Here is a 25872-nt window from a genome sequence, read left to right as displayed (position 1 = left end):
TCTAAAGTATATGCATCCCCAAACCATATTATTCTTCAAGTTTAATTAGAATCTTTATTTTTCCTAAAAAAACAAAATTTTGAAAATTCTCTCTTACTTCTCAGTGTCCTTTTATCAAAAAAATGAAATAAATAAAATAATATTTCTAATGATGAATTCCTAATAATAATGCAGCAAACATGTTTGCACAAATAAAAAGTAAACAGTATGTTAAAATATTAATAGGTTCTAATAAAAAATTAATGAAATATGTAACTTATCTGAGGATTATTTGTACTCATAGTATAAAAGTTATGTGCAGATTTTTAGTATAAAGAGCAAAATATTTGATTTTTTAACAAAGCTATGTCAATAAGGAAAATAAAGAAAGTAAGTAAAGAGTAACAATATACTTTTAAAGATATGTCAGTGGAGGGGAGAGATAAATCATCAGAGAATAGAGGATTTTTAGGGTAGTGAAAATACACCATATGACATTATAATGATAGATACATGTCTTTATACATTTGTCCAAGTCCATAGAGTGTACAACACCAAGAGTGAACTCTAAGGTAAACTATGGACTTTGAGTGACTATGTCATGTCCAGGTAAGTTCATCCTTGCTAAAAAAGAAAAAAAAAAATTTGACCAATTTTTGTGAGTGATGCTGACTGTTGAGGAGATCATGCATGTGCAGAGGCAAGGATTACATAGGAAATTTCTGTCCCTCCCTCTCAATTTTGTTGCAAACCTAAAATGGCTCTAAAAAGTTTCTTTAATGAAAAAAAAGTATGTTGAAATAAAGCATTTCAAAAGATAAATAGCTCCCAAGCTCTCTCTTTTTTTTTTTTTCTTTTAAATTGAAGGACAATTGCTTTACAGAATTTTGTTCTTTTCTGTCAGACCTCAACATGAATCAGCCATAGGTATACATGTTTCCCCTCCCTCTTGAAATTCCCTCCCATTTCCCTTCCAATCCCACTACTCTAGGTTGATACAGAGCCCCTGTTTGAGTTTCCTGAGACATACAGTAAATTCCCCTTGGCTATTTATTTTACATATGATAATGTAAGTTTCCATAGTATTCTTTCCATACATCTCACCCTTTCCTCCCTCCTCCCCATGTCCATGAGTCTACTTCTATGTCTGTTTCTCCACTGTGGCCTTGTGACTAAATTCTTCAGTACCATTTTTCTAGATTCCATACATATGTGTTAGTATAAAATATTTATCTTTCTCTTTCTGACTTATTTCACTCTGTATAATAGGCTCTAGGTTCATCCACCTCATTAGAACTGACTCAAAGGCATTCCTTTTATGGCTGAGTAATATTCCATTGTACCACAATTTCTTTATCCATTCATCTGTCAATGGACATCTAAGTTGGTTCCATGTTCTAGCTATTGTAAATAGTACTGCAGTGAACAAAAGGATACATGTGTCTTTTTCAATTTAGTTTTCTCAGAGTTTATGCCTAGGAGTGGAATTTTGGGGTCATATGGTGGTTTTTGGAAGGACTGATGTTAAAGCTGAAACTCCAATACTTTGGCACCTAATGCAAAGAGATAACTCATTTGAAAAGATCCTGATGCTGGGAAAGATTGAGGGTGGGAGGAGAAGGGGATGACAGAGGATGAGATGGTTGGATGGCATCACTGATTCAATGGACATGAGTTTGGGTAAACTTTGGGAGTTGGTGATGGACAGGGAGGCCTGGCATGCTGATGTTCATGGGGTCACAAAGAGTTGGACATGATTGAGCAACTGAACTGAACTGAACTGATGGTGTTTTTATTTCTAGATTTATTATTATTATTGTATTGGTTTTGCCATACATCAACATGAATCCGCCATAGGTGTACAAGTGTTCCCAATCCTGAACTCCCCTCCCACCTCCCTCCCAATACCATCTCTCTGGGTCATCCCTGTGCACCAGCCCCAAGCATCCTGTATTCTGCATCGAACCTAGACTGGAGATTCATTTCTTATATGATATTATACATTTTCAATGCCATTCTCCCAAATCATCCCACCCTCGCCCTCTCCCACAGAGTCGAAAGACTGTTCTATACCTCTGTGTCTCTTTTGCTGTCTTTTAAGGAATCTCCATACCATCTTCCATAGTGGCTCTATCAATATACATTCCCATCAACAGTGAAAGAGTGTTCCCTTTTCTCTACACCCTCTCCAGCATTTATTGTTTATGGACTTTTTGATGGTAGCCATTCTGACCAGTGTGAGGTGATATCTCATTGTGGTTTTGATTTGAATTTCTCTAATAATGAGCAATATTGAGAATTTTTTCATATGTTTGTTAGCCATCTGTATGTTGTCTTTGGAGAAATGTCCCACACTCTCTCTTAATAAAATATTGTTAATTACAATGAATCAGAGGGAAACATTTGTTTATAAATACATAAACATTTATAAATTATGTTGAAATTTTATTAATAAAACTCAATTTTTTTATAATTTAGATGTGGTCAAATTTATTTTTGAAATTTTCTACTATGAATAGTCTTATTCCAAGTTGAAATAAATAAGCAAAAAAATCTTGATATTTCAGTTTAGTTACAAGGTCATGGTCAAATATGTATATTGTTACCCTTCTAGGTGTATACATTTATAGTGTTTTCTTTTTCATTTTTGTTAGAAATGTTACATGAGTCATATATTATCAATACTATCAATGTCCAGTTTTCATCTTTCAAACAGTTCAAATGTGTTTTACTATGCAATATATTAAGGAAAACTGACACATATACATGATTATTTGCATTTAGTAGTGTTGTGGTTTTAAAAAATATGTGGTTCAGTTAAATGTCATATTTTTTTAACTTTGAATCTCTAAAACAATTTTACTGCAATAATAGTGAAAAGGAATTATGTTTTCAAAAGCTCAAAGATTTATATCAATACAATGATTTTCAATAATTCAATACTCACACAAAGAGAGTCTTTGTCTGCAATCTAGAGGGAAGGGGTTATAATCCAAATATGTCCCTAGAATGTTGCAATGGAAATGAAAGTACAGTCATAGGGAGACTGAGTACAGAGTCTTAAGGAAGAAATTATGAAAAGCAAAACAGATATAAAGGTGAGTAAATGAAGACGAACTGAATAAAATGGCCCCTTCAGTCCTCATCTAGTCTTATACCCTTAAATCCACACCATATATCTAATGACTACTTATAAAACTAGTTTATCAATATTCCTCAGAAAGGTCAACATTTCTATTGTTTGCTAGGATAGGGTTCAAATTCCCTTATTTAGGCTTTTATTTGTCAACACAACCAAAATAAAGTCTGTTCAATGTTGCCCAAGTAGTGGGCAATATTGTTTGTGGTATAGGTGGTGGTGGTGGTTTAGTCACTAAGTCATGTCTGACTCTTTGTGACCCCATGTATTGTGGCCCACTGTGCTCCTCAGATTTCCCAAGCAAGAATACTGGAGTGGATTGCCATTTCCTCCTCCAGGGGATTTTCCCACTCAGGGTTCAAACCCGGGTCTCCTGCATTGCAAGCAGATTCTTTACTACTAAGTCGCCAGGGAAATCCTATTTTGGCACAGATGCCTCTGCAATTCGGTGATGAACTGTTGCTCTTGAAATATGTGAGTACTGAATTATTTAGACATATGCAAGTTAAAAGCAAAAAGAAAACAACAACAACCAAAAAAAACATGACCCACATTAAACCATACAGGCAAATAAGTAGTTTGAGGTAAGTTGCTAGATTTAACTTTCCAGGTGGCATTGGTGGTAAAGAGTTTACCTGCCAAAGTGGGAGATGAAAGAGACATGGTTTCAATCCATGGGTTGGGAAGATCCCCTAGAAAAAGAAATGGCAACCCACTCAAATAGTATCTCCTGGAAAATCCCATGAACAGAGGAGCCTGAAGGGTTACAGTCCGGCAGGGCTACAATGGGTTGCCATTTCCTTCTCCAGGGGATCTTCCTGACCCAGGGATTGAACCCACATCTCCTGTGTCTCCTTCATTGGCAGGCAAATTATTTACCCATGAGCTACCTGGGAAGTCCACTTCCATTTCTGTTGGCCTTTCTTAATTTTTCTAAAATACTTTGAAGCTTTAAGATAGCAATTTAGCACTTGGTTTTGTTTGTTTCATTTAAATCAATGATATCTTTCTAATAGTTAGCTCTTAATATAAACAAAGACAAATGTTTTTGTATATTGCTCAGTGACTTTGGTAAATTGACATTAATTTTGAAAGTTTGTTGACTCTTTTGAATTATTTATTACAAAATCATTTCATTTGTAATGAAAGATTAAATATTTATTCTTCTTTATCAGTTTTTCTGCGTGTTTTTCTTCTTTCTTTAAAGACATTCAGTATAATTTGAATAGAAGCAATAATAATCAACTCTTGTCTTGTTCATGAACTCAGGGAGATAATGTGCAGTATTTCACAACTAAGTATGCTGCCATAAACTACTTTTCTGCTTATTCTCTCTATTAAATTAAGGATGTGTCACTCAATTCCTACATGTTTATAATTTCTTATATAAACAAATGTTTACTTTTCTGCCTATTGAGATGTATATTTTCTTTCATTTATCTATTGATTGGATTAATTGCTTTGATTCATTTTTATTATTATTCTACATGTCTGGATTTAATTTAATTTTTAATTATTTTGTTTGGGATGTTTATGTCTAGTTTATTGGAGATGTTACCCTATAATTTTACTTTTTCTAATGTCCTTTTTCAAGTTTGATTTATGAAGCCTGAGTTTTGCCTGGCCTCATAAAATGAGATGAAAATTACTGTCTTTTCATTTATTATCTAGAAGAAATTATACAAAATTGACAATATTTAGTACTCAAATATTAGGAAAAATATACCCTTCTGGGCCTAGAAAATTGTCTTTCACAAGGGTTTTAGATATAGATAAATTTTTTGAAAGGTATGTAACAACTTAATTTTTCTTTTTATGTGCTAAACAGTTTTTCTGTTTCTGTGCTTTGGTAAGTTGGAATTTTAAGGAATAGTTCTCATGTAAAATATGAAATTTATTGAATGGAGCTGCTTATCAGATATTCCTACCATCTTTCACCATTAGACTCTTTTAATAGACCTTTTTTTATTCCTTATATTTATAGTCTGTATTTTCCTTTTATTTAGTTGAGCAAATTTCTGAGAGGTTATTATTTTATTACTTTTTTTAAGAATAGACTTTTTTGATTTCTGAGACTTTTTCTTATATGCTTACTTTTCTTCATCTTACTTTCTTAGATTTTAATGCAATTTTATCTTTGTTTACATTGCTTTTCTTACTATTCTTTTTAATACAGTTATCAAAGCTCTAAAAGTATTTTTAAATACTCCTTTAGCTACACTGCACTAGTTCAACCTATTTTCTCATTTCCATTGCAAATCCTTTTTTATCCATATATCATTCAATTTCACAATAAATAAATAAATATCAAATAATTACTGAACAGTGTTTGCATTTTGTGCACATGCACACACACACACATACACTCTTAAATATAAAGCTGCTGTTTAGGAATTTGTGGTTTTAGAACAGTCAAAATCATATTCTTGATTAGTTCTACAAAGTAGATGTATATATATGTTTGCACTTATACTTGCATTATAGGGAAATAGATTATATGTGTATTGAGTAGATGATATAATAGATATAAAAAACACTTTTTCATAGCAATCATTATGAATTTTTCTTAATATTTAATTCACACTAAAAGAAATACTGTGTTTTTCCTTCATTTAAAAAGTTGCAGAAACAAATATTAGGAACAGTTTTAACATCTTTAATTTTAAAATGTGTGTAATAAGGGATTCAAAATGTTGTTTTACCATTGAGAGGAAATGTAGATCATTTCTGATAAACTGAGACAACTATAAGTTGATTTCTCCTACCTTTGTTTTTGGAACATTTAGAGACTAGAACTGATTGACAGGTGTGCAAGTGCACTGAGAAATACTGTGATCATTGTGGAGTTAGTTTTGCAACCCAGGAAGTATGACTATGCAAATACTAGCAGATGGCTATGTAAATGTAAATGTAGTTATTCTACTAAAGCTTGACATAGTGACACATTTAATTAATTTAAAGTACATTAATTTTTCCAGAAAATTTATATTAAAAACATTTTAGAGTCTTTTCATTCATTTAAGAATTCTTCTTACCTGTTATTTGGGCTGATAGGCATTCTCAGATCTTGGCAAAATATTTTATAGTTGAAAAATTTCAATCTCTGAGAGGGTTACGTGGCAGATGGCAATGGAAAGGAACTACTCAACTATCTGAGCATGTTTATGTAGCCATCTGCTGAGTATTCCTTCCCCTGGGCCTCACAGTTTACTTGGAGTCTAGGAACTATCCCTATAGATTCAAAATATTTTAGGATTCAAGTACTAATAGATATATTTATATACATATTAAATAGGAAACTATTTTTGCTGATGTGTAGATGGTTCCTAATTTAAATGGTTGCATGAGACATTTTATTGAATATTCTAAATAGTTGCATATTCTGTGTTTTGTTTAATCTTTCAATTGAAAATCTTGAACTAGAATCTACCAGTATTAAATCTGAGTCCAGTAAATTTTCCTGTAATATATTAGATTGCATTTGGAAAGTTAAGGTTTTATAAATAAATATACTATTAAATGCACATTTTATAGGGAGTATATTTAATTAATAAAATGATAAAGTAATTTACAAGGAGAAATTAAACCAATAGCTTGAGAAATAATTCAAATGCTGTTTCAGAATTTCTTTTTATTTACCATATTTTTGTTTTTTCTGTATCTCCCTCACTTGTTGAGTTTTTTGTGTAAAATACAAATTCAATTGTCAGTCACTCACATGACAGATATTATTTATATTAGAAAATATTTATTCAAATATACATATTCTAGGAAATAGAATATCCATAATTGTGTATTGAGATTAATACTAAAATAATACACTAAAATACTGCAACCCTTTAAAAAAGTATACAAGCATTTATCTGTGGTAACTGAGTTAGAGTTCTCTGTCATTGCTATAGTGATTGAGAGTTTTCAAGATATTACTTTACCTTCTATATGACTGAAAATTTTCTGATATTAGTGAAATAATATAAAATTATTTCAGACTATAAAAATTACTTTAGCAGTTTTATGTCTCAAAGTATCCTATAACTAAAATAAATCAAGTTTGTGACATATATTTTGAGATAGACATTTTCACTGGTAATAAATGTGAAAAGGAAAACATTCACTGAAGAAAAGACTATGTTTTCTGAAAAGTTCAGAATGGTAAGCTATACAAATCTCCAGGATTTTGATCAATTGAGATACCCTGGGAATCAGTCCAGCCTTATTTCTAGGGCACCTGGTGAGTTATTTAAAGTGTCTGAGATGAATTATGGCCTTTAGTGGCTCAGATGGTAAATAATCTGCCTGCAATACAGGAGACCAGGGTTCAATCTCTGAGTCAGGAAGATGCCCTGGAGAAGGAAATGGCAACCCACTCCAGTATTCTTTCCTGGAAAATCCCATGGATAGAGGAACCTGGTGGACTACAGTCCATGGAGTCACTTTTCTGAATAAAATGAACACTTAAGATTAATAGTTTATAAGAAAGTTAACTTGTAGAATGTGAACGTAGCTTGCTCCTCTGTAGACCAGTTTGAGCAATCTCATCTAAGAAAACTTTTTCTTGGATACTTTGTATTAGCAATTATTGATGTACTCAATGTCTAAAGTTATTTTCTGATAGAGAATCATCTTACTGAACTTCTTGGAATGCTTTCATGGGTTCAATTTCCAGGACATCTGTGAAGACCCAAATCCTCTAGTCTAACCATTTGTGCCAAATAATTAACACTCTTCTGATCTTTGGTAAAGAATTAGTTACAGTTGCTAGCTTGAGGAATCCAGAAGAAATTTGCCTTAATATTAAGCTGTCTGATCTCATAATGTAGTGTCACTTGGGGAGATAAGACTGTTATGTGCCATAAGAAAATAAAAAATGGTGAATATGTTAATAAGTAACAAATGTAAATAGTTTTTATTCCTGTTCTACTTGAAATTCATTAATAAATGTTCTTTCAGACAGAATAAATTGTCTTATAGTTCATTAAATTGTAATATAAGAAAGATGTGAAGGTATTATTCATTTTTTATATAAATGTATTTATTTTAATTGAAGGCTGATTACTTTACAATATTGTATTGGTTTTGCCATGCATTGGTATGAATCTGTCACAGGTGTACATGTGTTCACCATCTTGAACCCCCCTCCTACCTGCCTCCCCATGCCATCCCTCTGGGTCATCCCAGTGCACCAGCCCCGAGCATCCTGTATCGTGAATTGAACCTGGACTGGTGATTCGTTTCACATATGATAATATACTTGTTTCAATGCCATTCTCCCAAATCATTCCACACTTGCCTTCTCCCACAGAGTCCGACTCTTTGCAGCCCCATGAATTGCAGCACGCCAAGTCTCCCTGTCCATCACCAACTCCCGGAGTTCACCCAAATTCATGTGTATTGAGTCGGTGATGCCATCCAGCCATCTCATCCTCTGTCATCCCCTTCTCCTCCTGCCCCCAATCCCTCCCATAATCAGAGTCTTTTCCAATGAGTCAACTCTTTGGATGAGGTGGCCAAAGTTCTGGAGTTTCAGCCTCAGCATCAGTCCTTTCAATGAACACCCAGAACTGGTATCCTTTAACATGGACTGGGTGGATCCCCTTGCAGTCCAAGGGACTCTCAAGAGTCTTCTCCAACACCACAGTTTAAAGCATCAATTCTTCAGTGCTCAGCTTTCTTCACAGTCCAACTCTCACATCCATACATGACCACTGGAAAAACCATCGCCTTGACTAGACGGACCTTTGTTGGCAAAATAATATCTCTGCTTTTGAATATGCTATCTACCTTGATCAGAAGAGGTATACATAAGTCTAAGTTCTGAAAAATGATCAAATTCTGGGTATATTTTGGGAATAAAGTTGGAAGTATTAGAGAGCAGATTAGATGTGACCTATGAAGGAAAATATTAAATAAGATAATTCCAACTATTTTGGCTTAAATACCTAATAAAACAATTCCTGAGAAAGAGAAGGTTGCTTACAAGTACAGTATTGTGTATACAAGTTCAAAAAGTCTGAAACACAAATAATGTTGAAATAGGTAGTTGAATATAAATTTCATGATCAGAGACATGAACTTGGGTGTCAACAGCACATTTTTATAGCCATGAAAGAGACCAAAGTCACCAAGAGAGCATAATACATTGCATAATGTAAAGAAAAAAAAAAGGTATTTGTCAGAAAAACTAGATATAAACATGTAAGAGTAGGACAATCCAATATCATTAGATCTTTCTAAATTCCATGTATATGTGCTAGTATACTATATTGGTGTTTTTATTTTTGGCTTACTTCACTTTGTATAATAGGCTCCAGTTTCATCCACCTAATTAGAACTGATTCAAATGTATTCTTTTAATGGCTGAGTAATATTCTATTCTGTATATGTACCACAGCTTTCTTATCCATTCATCTGCTGATGGACATCTAGGTTGCTTCCATGTCCTTGCTATTATAAACAGTGCTGCGATGAACATTGGGGTACAAGTGTCTCTTTCAATTCTGGTTTCCTCGGTGTGTATGCCCAGCAGTGGGATTGCTGGGTCATATGGCAGTTCTATTTCCAGTGTTTTAAGGAATTTCCACACTGTTCTCCATAGTGGCTGTAGTAGTTTGCATTCCCTCTAACAGTGTAAAAGAGTTCCTTTTTCTCCACACCCTCTCCAGCATTTATTGCTTGTAGACTTTTGGATAGCAGCCATTCTGACTGGCATGAATGGTACTTCATTGTGGTTTTGATTTGCAATAATGTATATTTGAATTGAACTGTTTGAGATGGTAGATAATACAAGGTTTCTTCATTGATCATTCCCCATAGGAATTCAGAAATGTCACAGTTGCTTAAGCAATTAAATCAAGGAAGAATACAACAACCTGGTTTAACATAATTATAACTAATCTTAGTTAAAATTATGGGTTATAATTATAACTAATCTTAGGCAAGGGGATCTTCAAGACTCTAGGTACTCTAAGTAAAGCACACTGTTCCAGTGGCATCCATGAGCTGAAAAGTTCCTACATCCCTATTCATTCCATTTATTTTCATCAAATATTGAAATTCCAAGGGACCCTATAAGGGTCTCCTCCTTTTTTGATAATTTTTTGGCTAATCTGAATATACAGTGGCTCCTGGATATTAAAAAAACCCATCTTAATTGAAAGATGACACTCCAGATAGGCAATGATTAGGGAAGGCAACTAAGGCAAAGGAGCTAAATCATGGGGTACCTTCAGACATCAGACATCTTTAGTTTCTAGGACTCCATTTGAGGAAGCAAAGAGACCCATGGAGTGAACTAGAAATCAGTTAATTTCCTAAAATCCCAACTCAATATAAAAACAGAAAAATTATTATAGTTTGTTGTAGAATTCTTAGATAAAGAATGATCGACAGTTTGCTATTTAACCTGAAATACAAAATGTTCTGTAGTCAGTCATTTTTATACTTATGCTTTCAACCAAAAGTGTATATTGAAGAAGGAAAGATATGTTCATGTATTTTAAATGATGTTTCTCTGAATAAGTTGCTTGCATATTCATGAATTTCATATATTGTCTTTCTGTGTTATTCTTCTAAAATTTATACAAGATTATGTGCCGCTTCAGTGATGATTTAAAAAGCATAACTGTTTATAATTCTATATGTGAATTTCACTACTATAGATTGCCCATTTATGGAAATCTCTTTTCAGAGATAATTAAACTTAACTTTGAAATTTGACATTTTCATTTCCAAGAGGATATAACCTTTATCCTTTATGCTAAGGCAGGTTTAGGGTGATATATATGACAGCCTTATTCCTTATCTTAGATGAAATAGAAAACTACAGGCTGAATTTCAAGGTGACTATGCATTAAGAGATGTTGCATTTTGTTGAGGAGAAGAGATATTAGAAATTATTGAATAAAATATGTATCCATGTAGTCTTGTTTATTGAAATTTGACTCGTGCTAACCAAGAGTTTTATTAAATGCAAATTGGAAGCAATTTTAGCTATAGATGAACTAAAATTTATATTTTTAAAACACTTTAATAACAAGATAAACCAACCAGGTTTGAGAAAATTCCCTTTGGAAAAGTAAAGACAGAATTAAATTATAAAATTATATATAAATATTAATATGTAAAATGAAATGATATGTTAAATTACAAATGGTAAGTTTACAAATTCCACAAGCTCACAAAACCCATGAAATTAAGATATAGAGATTATTTAATAGTTTCCTATATCTCTAAAATACTCTTTTTAAGTTTTGACTAAATATTATTAGATATTATATTATCTATAGATAAAAGAAACATCATTATATTTTCCTCTAGCATGGTGTATCAAAATTCTTTCATTAATAGTAATTTAGAAAAGTATTTTTTACCCTCCCAACACATTAATAATTTAGTACAAATTGTTAAGTCTTATGCAGATTTGGAAAAATTCCATAAAGTTTCTTTCATACATAGACTGCAATATTTGGAAAACTATATTCTGTTTTCTGTTTTCTGACCCCTTCTATTTCAGATCTCACCTGTCTTTGACAACCTACATTGCATGTTTCCTGGGTAGTAATATCTTCCTATTTTATGCTTTACTGAGAGATAAAGATTAATTTGTCTAAAATTCATCCTTAGGCTAGACTCTATGGAAAGGAACGAGACATTTAAGCAACAAGGAAACCATACATGAATGCTGATACCTCCATAGTACAGTTTCTCTCTGATTTTGCCAGGAGTTGTGGCAGATTCTACTACTGCCTTATCAGAATATCTGTGGAGCACCAACCCCTGATTACAACACAGGACTGGTGCTACTTCCCACCATATACTGAGTAGACAGGATGGGGGAAAACCAAGTTTCTATCAGGCCATTTGCTCTTGCATTCTTATCCATGTTATCAATAGCAAGACACGCCAATGCTTCCTAGTCATGCCACTTAAGAAGCATAAATTTCAGTGTTTGAGATCACTCTCCCAGAGTCCTATTTCGATTTACCAGGTTGTAATTATCAAGAGTGAGTTAACAGTTACTGATCCTGAGTCCATAAATTTTATCCAGTGAATGCTACTCCAGATGTGTGTGTGCTACTTGGCCATCTGTTTTAATTGGATGTGGTGGCTCAGACGGTAAAGATTCTGCCTGCAATGTGGAAGACCAGGGTTCGATCTCTGGGTCAGAAAGATCCACTGGAGAAAGAAATGGCAACCCTCTCAAGTATTCTTGCCTTGAGAATTCCATGGACAGAGAAGTCTGGCAGGTTACAGTTCAAGGGGTCACCAAATTCAGACATGACTGGGCAACTAACACTGTCACTATCACTACCTATTATTTCTGCATTGTTTTTGATTGTCTTGGAAAGGGGAAAGAATCTTCAAAGTTAGTAGTAAATAACAGTTTTACATAAATAAATGCACTTTTAAAATAAAGAACACACCATTTTTATACAAAATATAATGTGAAATAATTGTCATACTGACATATGAATGAATTGCTTCAACCAGAGAATCCATTTATTCATCCAAATATTATTATTTCCAGGGTACCATAATACACAGTAATCATCAACAAATTTCCTGCTTTCTTGAATTTTGAAGAATACAGAAAATAAAGCAGACATTATGTAATATGTGTTGATATGAAGGAGGATAGGAGATAGAGGAGGGCAGAAGAGATAACGGAGTTTATATGAACTTACAGTGATACTGAAGGCAACTCTTTTATATTTTAGAATGAATATTCAAACAGTAAATACAAAATTTACAATTCTGATCAAAGTTGCTAGTTTTTCTGCCAGCAACATTAGAGTGTCTCATGAGGTAATCCTTTAGTTTCCTAAATTTGTGCTTTTATTTTTTACATGCCTCTGTTTTATTTTTATTGAGATATAATTGATAAATTACATTAGTTTCAGTTGTAAAATGTTTAGTTATCAGTAATTTAATAGTTAATAAGAAGTCTTGTTAACATCTAATAACATATTTAAAAATTGTTGGTCTAATTTGTTTTTAATTTTATATTGAGACCAGCAGCTTTAGAAGATAGAAATATATTTTGAGAAAAATAATGATTCATATATAATTTTAAAATATCTGTGAAGAAGAAGTGAAAATATCAGAGTATTTTTGAAAGGTATTTTGAAGTCTGTAATAGAAGAGTTCTATTATTTGGTCTTTTTCTATTTTATCCCAAAGTGGTTTAATGCATTCAAATAGTTTCTGCATACTCTTATGTCTTTCTCACATCATTAGTCTAGAGCTACTGCTGAGAAGTAGCATTACAATATCAGCTTCCACTGAGAGGCTATTTACACCACTGGAAATTATGGAAATTGGAAGTAGTGACAGGTGTTTCTAAAAACTCTTCTGAATTATCATGTTTACATGCTTGGTGATATTGTTCAAAATCAGTGCCTTTAGTTTTAATAATATGTTGAGAACAGCATTTATTAGTTTATCAAGCCCATAATATCAATTAAAATATAATCAATTAAATGTCAATATAAGAAAATACTGAGATAAGAGTAGAGGAATAAGTATTGGGAGAAAATGTGTGGAGTGGGTACAGGAGACTAAGTTTCTAACACATTAAAATTGCAGTTTCAGAAATGAGGCTGGTGAAACAGTGAGGCTGATAACCTGAGAATTTCTATATTTTTTAAAAAAATGCATAACAAAAACTATGCTTTAAAAACAAGTACCCAATGATACCGAAAGACTGCTTTTTCTATATATACCTGATATCATAATCATAAAACTTGTACATATCAGTGGGTGCCATGATACTATTTTAATTGGAAAATGTTCTGTTTACTTCATTTTAGTTTGTTAATCTCAAATCCCTATATATTTATTCGAGAAGAAGAAGGTAAGCAGCAGTAATTATAGTGGAATAAAAGTAATTCTTAGAAGCAGCTGTCTGCTTATTATTACAAAGAAAAAAGTCTCTCACAAGAAATGAATTTGGCCAAAGTGAAGAATATCAACCTATTTAAAGGCCGCTCAGAGGTGACAGAAAAAAGACCGTACCCTAATAATTTCTATTGTGACTAGATTAAACAGAATATAAAAAATAAGATCAGAAGATATAAATCCCAAACCACTGATATATTTATTACAATTTATACCTTACAAACACATCTAAGGTCCTACTTCACTTAGAATTTTAATATTTGACGTATAGTTCAATATGGATGAAGAATTTATAAAAAGCCACAAGAGAGTATAAGGGGCTTAAACTTCACAATCCATAGAAGTAGGGGTGTTGCTACATATATTATATGTGCAGTTTGTCATTTCTAAAATTACATCATAAAATGACTAATATGTAGGATGTTTGGCAGAACCCGTAATCAGTAATACCTAGTTGCCCAAATGTGGCATTGAATTAAAATATAAGCCCTCAAGTTTCCTGAGATCATGAGATTTTTCAAATGTGTAAACTGAGTCCATTATCCAGAGCTGACAGCATTATTCAGATGCTCTCTACAGAAATTATGCAGCTCAGCTTAGATAGTGAACTCAAAAGCATTGGTCAGATCAGCCTGTATTTTCCCAGATTCATACATTCTCCACATTCAGTAAGAGAACATGAATGACCTTGAGAGTGTTGCCTGTTTCGAATTATTAGGATGAAGTTGTAATACATATTCATCCTAATTCATTCCTAACAATCAGGAATTATTGTAAGAGTTCTTAAGATCTGTTATCAGGTAAAATCCTGAGTATTCCTGAGTATAATAACGTCCTGAGTATTCACTTTCAGGACAATGAAGTTGCTAAATTGGTTTTGAAGATTTGAAAATTAATCAGATAAATTTAGACTAGTGGTAGTCTATCTATTTTCCTGTGTTATTTGGTTTTGTTGAGGGAGGTATTGGCCTTTTGACCTCGACACACTTTCTTATATTTCATCATATGCTTGTCAGAAAAAATTTGTCAGGTTCTACAACTGTTTATCTTTCTCTCAGACTGTATTACATATACCTTAATTCCCTAAGAGAATATATATTTATTTTTGCTTTGCTATCAATCTTATGTACAAATGCTATATTTCCAGAAGATGCTATGCTGGACATTCTGTGACTTTCACTCAGTATGAAGTGATGTAATACACTGTTCGGAATACTGTCTTTTGCACACTTCGGCAGAAACACAATTATTGCAAATCCAAGTATATTAGATTTTAATGGAAGAACTTTTCCAAAGTCAAGAGTAGCGTATTTAAAATAGAATAAGAAAAACAGCTTTAATGCCTGACTATATGAAAGACTTAAGAGTTGTTTTTTAAGGAAATCTTCAGTTAAACTGAAATTTTTAAGTGTTTATATTTTTAGAAGCCAAAATTGATTGACTAGTCCTACGTTTCACAATGAATACCTTAGAGATGTGCATTATTTTATTACTTTTCAGATTTTATTTTTACATTTTGACAACTCTCAGTCCCTTGTTTTTCAGACTTACAATTAACTCTCATTTGTATCAGCAAGTTTACTCTCTCAGTCTTGTACTTCACTCTTTGCAAACATCACTATCTATCTAATTATAGAAGCTACAGAGAGATGTGACAATATCCTTAAACTTTGGGCCTGAAGATATCAGTCCTTTGATTCATTATTATCCTTTTGTACTAGGAATAGAATAGATGATATGAAGACCTGAGTTAAAATTTAGTTTATGGCCATCCATGCTTTCACCTGAAATTTGTATGAAAATCTCCCTTCTTGACAGTGGCTGTTAATGTATATAAAGTAGACTGGGACCTGTCTTCTGGGTCATTATATTTAAACTTCTTTTCTGTAAATATATCCAAAGGCCTATAATTAGTATTTGCTGCTTTTGAAAACTTCCTAGCACAAAACAGAAACAAATTTGAAAAATGGTTCCGGTGCTTAGACTGTGATGATAAAGAAGAATTCAAGGACTAACTCACAAGGACAGTTACCTGCTCCCCAAGCACAAGCCTTCATAATGACATCACAAATTTAAATGGCACTCTTTTTTTCCCAAAGAACTCAAGGAGTTTTTGCAAAGATTATTAGGAATACTCTTATTCAGTCTCCCAGCATCTTTATGGGTATGAGTTATCTTATTAATCCTATCCTGCAAATAGCTAAGGTGGATGTAGTCTGTTCATAAATAAAGTTCTCTGAGGTTTTAGTAATGTCTGAGGGATAATTGTATAAATGGAGACTTTAGAGTTTAGTTTCCTAGTCTTGCCCTTATTATACATTCCTCATTTCTTTTTGAAGAATTGCAAAAAGAGCATTACAAAAGCATTTGCAAATAGAATGTTTCTACCACAATACAACCTTCTTGAGTGCAATGCATTGTTCAACCTTATTCAATAAAGTACAACATAATATGGGACTTTGGTGAAACCAGTAACCATACTAAGAATAGCTTTTAGGGGAGAAAAAAAGTTCTTCCTTAACCTGTTTGAAAAATAACAATAAAAAATCCAACAACCTTGAAAGCTAATGTCAGAGCCTGATTTTAAGAATCCAAAAGGCAGCTATTTCATTGATAAAGAACAACAGCAATATATCTGTCACCCAGCATTCAATAGACAGAATAGCTGGCTTCTGAACAGTGAGTTATGATCTTAGAAACATAGTTACAGGAAGTAAAAGGGACCATAAGAGGACTTTAACATCATTTATCAATGTATAGAGCAGTGACTACTGTCAATTCTACTAAAAAATGTGCAGATTTTCTCAGATACAAGTGTTTTTTTGCAATATTAACATATTTTTATTCACCTCTTTGAAAAAGATGGTAAGTTGTGTCATGTGATAAAGAGTACAGTATATCCATTGCTACCAAATTCCTGTTAATATTTTACAAATAATTTCATGAAATAAAGCAATTTTAAATGGAGGGAAGTAGGCTTAGATCGCAGTGATGCTACCAAGCTAGACCATTCTGACTAGAAATTTTCAAGCTAGACACCTCACCTGAGGAAAGTACATAATATTTTAATATATTAATTTTAAAATGAGGCTTTTCACACAAAAAAAGAGAAATTGTTTTGTTTTTTCATACCTACCAAAGCAATTCTGGCTCATAAAATACAAATGCACACATATTCATGAAGTTCAGTTCAGTTCAGTCACTCAGTCGTGTCTGACTCTTTGCGACCCCATGAATCGCAGCACGCCAGGCCTCCCTGTCCATCACCATCTCCCGGAGTTCACTCAGACTCATGTCCATCGAGTCTGTGATGCCTTTCAGCCATCTCATCCTCGGTCGTCCCCTTCTCCTTCTGCCCCCAATCTCTCCCAGCATCAGAGTCTTTTCCAATGAGTCAACTCTTCGCGTGAGGTGTCCAAAGTACTGGAGCTTCAGCTTTAGCATCATTCCTTCCAAAGAAATCCCAGGGCTGATGTCCTTTAGAATGGACTGGTTGGATCTCCTTGCAGTTCAAGGGACCCTCAAGAGTCTTCTCCAACACCACAGTTCAAAAGCATCAATTCTTCAGTGCTCAGCCTTCTTCACAGTCCAACTCTCACATCCATACATAACCACGGTAAAAACCATAGCCTTGACTAGGCGGACCCTAGTTGGCGAAGTAATTCATGAAGCTGAAATATCTATTTTCTGCAATTTTCCAAATATAACAGTATGTAGTGTCTGAAAAATAATTAAAATTTAAGATACATATCAAATAATTTTAGTTAATTAAACTCAGTTCAAAGATATATATTTTGAATTAAGGCCAGATTTTGAAAAGAGAGAGATAAACATTACACATACACACACATCCACTCATTTTCACAGGCACACACATCTAAACACACATTGAAAAATCTTTTGGGACTAGAATAAAAATAAAGACTGACAAAATAATTTAGGGCCACAGATTGAAAGAAATCCATAACATCAGCTCCACAAGAGCAGGGACTTTTTTCTATTCTTTACTGTATACCCAAAATCTAGAACAAGCTCACATTAAGTATATATTTGGTGAATGAAAGAATATGGGTATAAAGCAGAAGCTATCAAGTATTCCTATACAATTAGATACTGCCTATATATACTGCCTTTAATGGGATAAGTACTATGCATGATCCATATTACTCATTCTGCGAAATCATAGTGAATACTAAAGTTTTTCAGAAAGAAATAAGAAACACATAGAAATGCAGTACCTCAGGTAAAAACTGAAACTTACATCAAGAGCAGTTCTGAAAACCATGGAAAAAGTTTTATTTGAATACACCAACTGCAACAACTTTAACCATTTGCAAAACAAAAATAATCAGCAATACTCCAATATTTAATGAAATGAATAATGAATATTTTATTTATTTTCAAATGAACGGGCAATCAAAAAATCTTTTATTTATCAGGATTGTTAATGTCCTCAATATACACATGATGTTATAGTACTGACACACATTATTAAAGGATTTTCAAGTTTGCAACTATGTCATTAGATTCAGGATGTGGGTAATGCTTTGCTAAAGTCATATGGAGGAAAAGTTAATTTTACCATCTTATGTGTCATGAGTATATTAATAGGAAAATAAGTATGGAATTCTACATGGATTATATAGCAGTAAAAGACTGTCCTTTTGCTTGTTCTTATAAAACATTTACATAAATGTTTGCTTTATAAAAATTCCTACTTGTATGAATTGATTAAAGCAAATATTCTAATTTATTTAATCAAATTTTTTTTGGATTTGAGATATCCTATGTTAACCGAATTAGTGTTCTGTAACTTTGTTTTGCGTTCTGTCACTCTGACTCCAAGTTTAATCTTGAAGCTTGCTTTAAAAATATCAGACTCAATGACAGAAAAGACTTGGGAGAGTACTTGCATATTCCTGCTTATTCTTTTGTGCCTCTGCAATCACCTTGAGAACACACTCAGGCTTGTCTCCTGGAGAGTAAGGTAGAAAATATCAAAGTCAGTTTGCTCCAGTTGTCCCAGTCAGTGTCAGCTGAGACCCACGGACAACCGGAAAATGAGCAATCACAGCCAAGACTAGCCTAGAAAACTGTCCCACATAACTAGATAATTTATTATGTGCTGTCGTCTTATGAGGGCTTATTTATGTTGTTCATATTATATTTATGTCACTCTATAGTGCCAAATGATAATGAATATCAGTTCAGTTCAGTTCAGTTGCTCAGTCCGGTCTGACTCTGCAACCCCATGGACTGCAGCACGCCAGGCTTCCCTGTTCATCACCAACTCCCGGAGTTTACTCAAACTCATTTCCATTGAGTCAATGATGCCATCCAACCATCTCCCTCTGTTGACCCTTATCCTGCCTTCAATCTTTCTTAGCATCAGGGTCTTTTCTACTCAGTCAGTTCTTCCCATCTAGTGGCCAAAGTATTGGACTTTCAGCTTCAGCATCAGTTCTTCCAGTGAATATTCAGGACTGATTTCCTTTAGGATGGACTGGTTGGATCTCCTTGCAGTCCAAGGGACTCTCAAGAGTCTTCTCTAACATTACAGTTAAAAAACATCAATTCTTCAGTGCTCAGCTTTTCTTTAGAGTCCAACTCTCATATCCATACATGACGACTGGAAAAAACATAGCCTTGACTAAATGGACATTTGTTGGCAAAGTAATATCTCTGCTTTTTAATAAGCTGTCTAGGTTGGTCATAACTTCTCTTCCAAGGAGCAAGCGTCTTTTAATTTCCTGGCTGCAGTCACCATTTGCAGTGATTTTGGAGGCCCCCCCGCCGAAAAAAAATAAAGTCTATCACTGTTTCCACCATCTCCCCATCTATTTGCCATGAATTGATGGGACCAGATGCCATGATCTTAGTTTTCTGAGAGTTGAATATCAAAGTCACCACTGAAAAAGTTTGATGTTGATTTTATTTTATTTTCATGCTTTCTTCTTTTGGAAATTTGTTAATCTTCTAATATTCAATTATGAATACAGTATTTTTCTAAAGAACTTTGCAACAATGAATTCAAGCTTTAATACCTCTATTAAAGTATCTGAAAAAAACACAGTAGCTATCAGAATTGGTAGTATCCTTTCTGGGTCCTCCTCATGAACCAGAATTTGACCTCATCAGCTATTCTGTTGATATCCCAGATAAATTCTCTGAAGTGTTTTCCATGTGGGTTTCTTTTTAGTTTGTTCTTGAAGAATTCTTAGGAATTCATTAGCAAAGAATAGAGAAAAACCTGCTTATTTTCACTTGTGGTGCCTGAATTTATCCTGCTAACTCCTAACCACTTAAACTTGAAATTCACTGAGAAAATAAAAAGACATAATAAAAGCTTCCCCCTCCTTTTACAGGGTTGAATAATATAAAAAAGTACAGCTAACCCTAGAAGTATGCTAGGTCACTGTATTTTCCTCCCTAAATGTATATTTATCTTTCTGAATTTCATGATTAATGCCATTTTCTAACCTTGAAATTTTGAAAGTATGTACGCATTTTTTTCTCAAAAAGTCAGGCTCAGTGCAGTGGCCTAGTAGGTAATATCACGAAATTCTGAAAAAATTTACAACAAGTTATTAAATTTTATTAGTCTATATATTGGGATATAAAGGCAACTGAAAACTGGTTACAAAATATGTCCACATCATAATCGCTTGAACCTATGAGTATTATTTAGTATGGAATGAAAAGGACTTTGCAAATATGATTAAGGCAAGAATCTTGAAATAGGGAGATAGTCTATTAATGATGTCATTACATGGGTCCATTTAGAAGCAATGAAAGAGGATCCAGAGTCAGACATTAAAGAATGCACTGTCAGAAACAGAGACTGGGTTGATCTACTTTGAGGTGGAAGACAGGGCTACCAACCAAGGAATACAGACAGTGACTAGAAGCTTTAAAAAAAAACAAAACAAAACAAAACAAAGAAATAGCTTCTCTCATTAGACCTTCCAGAAGAATCCAGCTTTGTTGATATCTGGATTTTATCCCAATGAAATCAACTTAGTACTTCTGTTCTCCAAAATAGCAAGATAATACTTTGTGATATTTTGATTCACTATATTTGTAGTGATTTAATTTGTTACGGTATCATTAAGGAAGTAATACATGGATCTAGTCAGTTTACAAGTCTATCATCCACTGTTTTAAGGCAGTGTCTAATTTTGTTTATTATTCCTTCAGGCCTTGTTTGCCTCTGCTTCTAAAATTCTATGCTGAGTTCACAAATGTTTGCACTTTAAATCCATTCTTTTTTAATCCTTATATTTATAAACTGATAAATACAATTTAGCATCTCCTCACCTGGCTAAATCACAGAGTTATAACAATTGAGTCTAATCTGAATACAATTCTTGAAGCTGCAAATAGTATTTCTATAGCAGAAACTAGTTGAGGCACCCCCATTATGTCAGCCCTTAGTGGTGGTGGTGTGAGTGCTCAGTAGTGTCCAACTTCCTATGACCCCATGACTGCAGCCTGCCAGGCTCCTGTCCATAGAATTTTCCAGGCAAGAATACTGGAGTGGGTTGCCATTTCCTACTCCAGGGGATCTTCCTGACCCAGGGATCAAACCGGCATCTCCTGCATACTCAGCACTTATTCTTTCTGCCCTTTCAACCAGTATCCTGTAGATGATTTTTATGCTTTCTCTTGTTTAACTGTGCTCTGAAAATGATTGCCCTCTAGTTAAAGCTGTACTATGCACATCTGATGTTTACTTCTCCAAGACAACACTTACTACCACTCCATTCCTTTGTGAGTGTTCTTCATTCCAGGAGTAAAGTCACAGAAGGATAACCTGGGGGACCACCAGTAACTTTTTTTGAAACTACCCCCGGCCCTAGTGATCTCACTCTCTCTAAGAGAAAAGAAGAATGCTAGTCAACATCAACCCCAATCCTTATTTACAGTACTATGTTTTACACTGAAACCATAAGATCCCTTCCTGCTTCCCAGAAAATGGGGACATTCTTGAGGGCATTAGCCTGTGTAAGAAATCTGCTCTTTTCTGCTCTGCCAGAACCCTGTCTCTGCATTTCTACTTGGCACTGGTGAACATAAGACTGGTTTTTGGCAACAGTATTACTTAGAGTTCTCCTAAGCAGCAGGATGACAGAGCTTAGTTAGCCTCCTTGGGAGCAACCTTGAGGTTTAAGTTTGTTACATATTACAGCAGTTAAAAGATTATTGCTCTAATAGTCATAGTTTTATTTCAATTCTTTTATAGATGAAGAAATTTCCTCTCTGTCCACATTTGCTGTGAATTTGTTATACACACAGTACATTACTTATGACTTCACCCTACCTGCACGGGTATGTATATAAGTATTAATGTAGCATGAACATAATATGTATACAGTACATTACATGATTTACCCCATGCATATAAGCATGTACATGAACATTAATGTAATACAGACATACAGACATATTTTATGAAGCAACAATTTCTTTTGTCTTGAACGTACTTTATTTTTTCTTCAAATCACTCCTCTTGATCTCACTATGCTATTATTTAGCAAAGAAGTGCCTGTGTTCTTCCACAGTGTAAAATATTTTATGTAGTTTGACCATTTGTCTTCTCACCCTTATCTTTACTAAACCAGAGTTAAACGCGTTCTGACTGAAATCATAAGCTTCCGTTTTCCCACATTTTTTAGAGTCCCTTGTCACAGAAATTTCAAACTTCATTGCTTCTGTTTTTTTGAGCAGATAAAATTTTGGACAAAAATATTTATTAAGCAAAATATGCCCTTACTCCTTTTACAATTTTATACTCAGTAAGACACGATTGTTTTCCTTCCTAAAACTTAGATCTACTCTCCTTAACATCTATCCTTGACTTCATTCCAGAATTATCCTTATGTTTTATCCTTATGGTAAAAAGGATTAAAATTACCCCTTTTATCAGCTTTCCAGAAATAAATGAGTTGATCTTCTAATAGGCTATGCTGTTGGTAGAAAACCAGAGGGGATTGCCCGGAAGTCATTAGAATTTAAAAAGGAATATTCAGTTACAAACTTTTTCAAATTTGAAATACTAGAACTTCACAAATGATCACATGATAAAGAGATTATTTGGGGTAAATCAATCCCAAAACCTTCAACCTCTACAAAAATTCACATAACTGAACTTGATCTTTTTTTGTTAGCCTAAAATAATTTGAGTCCATGTGAATTCTCCAAAAATTAGCTGCATGTACATAGTGAAAAAATATTTTCACCACAAATAATGATTAATTAAAAGTCACTGCATGACAATGCCTTTAGGTAAAAACAAAATATCGTCCTTTATTTTCTGGGTAGTAAAAAACATGCATGCAGGAAGAAATGGCCTACTTACACATTTATTTAATATGTTTTCCCTTGAATTATATTTTAGTGCTTTGCTAATTTTCTAATTCAATGAATGTAGATAAATTTATCAGAGTGTTTCTAATTTTCTCATTAATTATTCACAAATAAATATTCCAGATAAAGGTTAAAATTAATTAGTAGCATTGCCACTTTTCATTTTTTTAAACTATTTATTTATTTTTGCCTGCTGTGGGTCTTTATTGCTGCATGTGGGTTTTCTCTATTTGCAGAGATTGGGGACTCTCTAGTTGTGGAGGGCAGACTTCTTATTGTATTTGCTTCTCTTATTATGGAACACATATTTTGTGGGTTTGCAGGTTTCAGTAGTTGCTTCATAAAGGCTCAGTAGTTGTGGCACTCAAGCTTAGTTGCCTTGAGGCATGTGGGATCTTCCAGGAACAGGGATCGAATTGGTGTCCCCTGCATTGCAATGTGAACTCCCAGGACCACCAGGAAACCAAGGAATCCTGCCCCTTTGCCTTTTTGAAGTGCTTTATAATTGCTAACAAGGCATTACCACCCATTGTTTACCATGAATGCCAGTATCTACACACTGCAACCTTGCTGATGGAGTAAGGAAACCGTTCTTGACACATTCTATTTCTTAAAACAAAGATAGCGTGACTCGCTATCTGTTTTTCTGGGGCTTTCCAGTTTTTGATATTAGCTAACTAGCCTTTCAGAGAAGGCAATGGCACCCCACTCCAGTACTCCTGCCTGGAAAATCTCATGGACGGAGGAGCCTGGTGGGCTGCAGTGCATGGGGTCGCTGAGAGATGGACACAACTCAGTGACTTCACTTTCACTTTTCATTTTCGTGCATTGGAGAAGGAAATGGCAACCCACTCCAGTGTTCTTGCCTGGAGAATCCCAGGAACCACGGAGCCTGGTGGGCTGCTGTCTATGGGGTCGCACAGAGTCGGACACGACTAAAGCAACTTAGCAGCAGCAGCAGCAGCAACTAGCCTTTGCTGCTTATTAAATCACATAGATGGTGATATCAACAGAGCAGCAGTTCTCAGAAATATTACAGTTCCAACTTTGGCAGAGGTAAAAAATAATGTTGATATTCTGAATCAGAAATTTTTCAGTGGTTAGATATCAATGAAAGAAACAGTAGTGAAAGTGTTAGTCACTCAGTCGTGTCTGACTCTGTGTGACATCAAGAACTGTAACCCTCCAGGTTCTCTGTCCATGTAATTCTCCAGGCAAGAGTACTGGAGTGGGTAGCCTTTCCCTTCTCCAGGGGTCTTCCCAACCCGATCTAACTCTAATAACAGAACAGTTTAAAGATTGTATGTAACACATTCTAATTTGCATTTAAATTTTTTTCAGAAGATATATCCATGGCATGAATATTTGTATGTGTTTATGTATATTGTTTCTGTTATTCTTGTTATTGTTAAAGAAATATTAAGCTGGTTTAAGAGTAGAAAGAAAATCAGTTCAGTTCAGTCACTCAGTCATGTTGAACTCTTTGCGACCTCATGGACTGCAGCACACCAGGCTTCCCTGTCCATCACCTACTCCTAGAACATCCTTAAACTCATGTCCACTGAGTCAGTGCTGCCATCCAACCATCACATCCTCTGTCATCCCCTTCTCTTCCGGCCTTCAGTACTTCCCAGCATCAGGGTCTTTTCCAATGAGTTGGCTCTTTGCATCAGGTGGCCAAAGTATTAGAGCTTCAGCTTCAGCATCAGTCTTTCCAATGAATATTCAGGACTGATCTCCTTTAGAATTGACTGGTTAGATCTCCTTGCAGTTCAAGGGACTCTCAAGAGTCTTTTCCAACACCACAGTGCAAAACCATCAATTCTTCAGTGCTCAGTTTTCTTTAGAGTCCAACTCTCACATCCATACATGACTACTGGAAAAAAAACCATAGCTTTGATTAGACAAGCATTTGTTAGCAATGTAGTATCTCTGCTTTTTAATATGCTATCTAGGTTGGTCTTTATTTGGATTTTATTTTCTTGGGCTCCAAAATCACTGCAGACAGTGACTGCAGCCATGAAATTAAAAGATACTTGCTCCTTGGAAGAAAAGCTATGAACAAGACAGAAAGAAATTCTTTATGACTAAAAATAAAATCCAGGATTTCCCTGATGATCCAGTGGTTAAGACTCTGTGCTTCCCCTGTAGGGGGCATGGGTTTGATTCCTGGCCCATGTGGTGTGGTAAAAAATAAAATAAAATCCAGCAATCTCTTAGCCCCACTCTCTTCTTTTCTCTTTTGGCTAGAATTCTTACAAGATGTGATATTGCTGGTCAGAGATCTTCCTGTTGAATGTGGAGTTAGGTGAAACAAGATGAATAAAATTAGGATCAATAATAAGGATGCTTAAAGAGGAAGTATATTATTTTCGGTGGAGATTACTGAGAGGGAGACTTGGAACTATATTTTCTTTATTGCAGAATAAAGTTTCTCAATTTAGCAGTGTGTAATTCTTCCATTTTAAGTGATCTTGAAATGCATAAACTTT

The sequence above is a fragment of the Ovis canadensis genome, chromosome 1 (assembly GCF_042477335.2).
Source record: "Ovis canadensis isolate MfBH-ARS-UI-01 breed Bighorn chromosome 1, ARS-UI_OviCan_v2, whole genome shotgun sequence".
NCBI classification, from domain to species: Eukaryota; Metazoa; Chordata; class Mammalia; order Artiodactyla; family Bovidae; genus Ovis; species Ovis canadensis.
Note: the sequence above shows the minus strand (reverse complement) of the source record.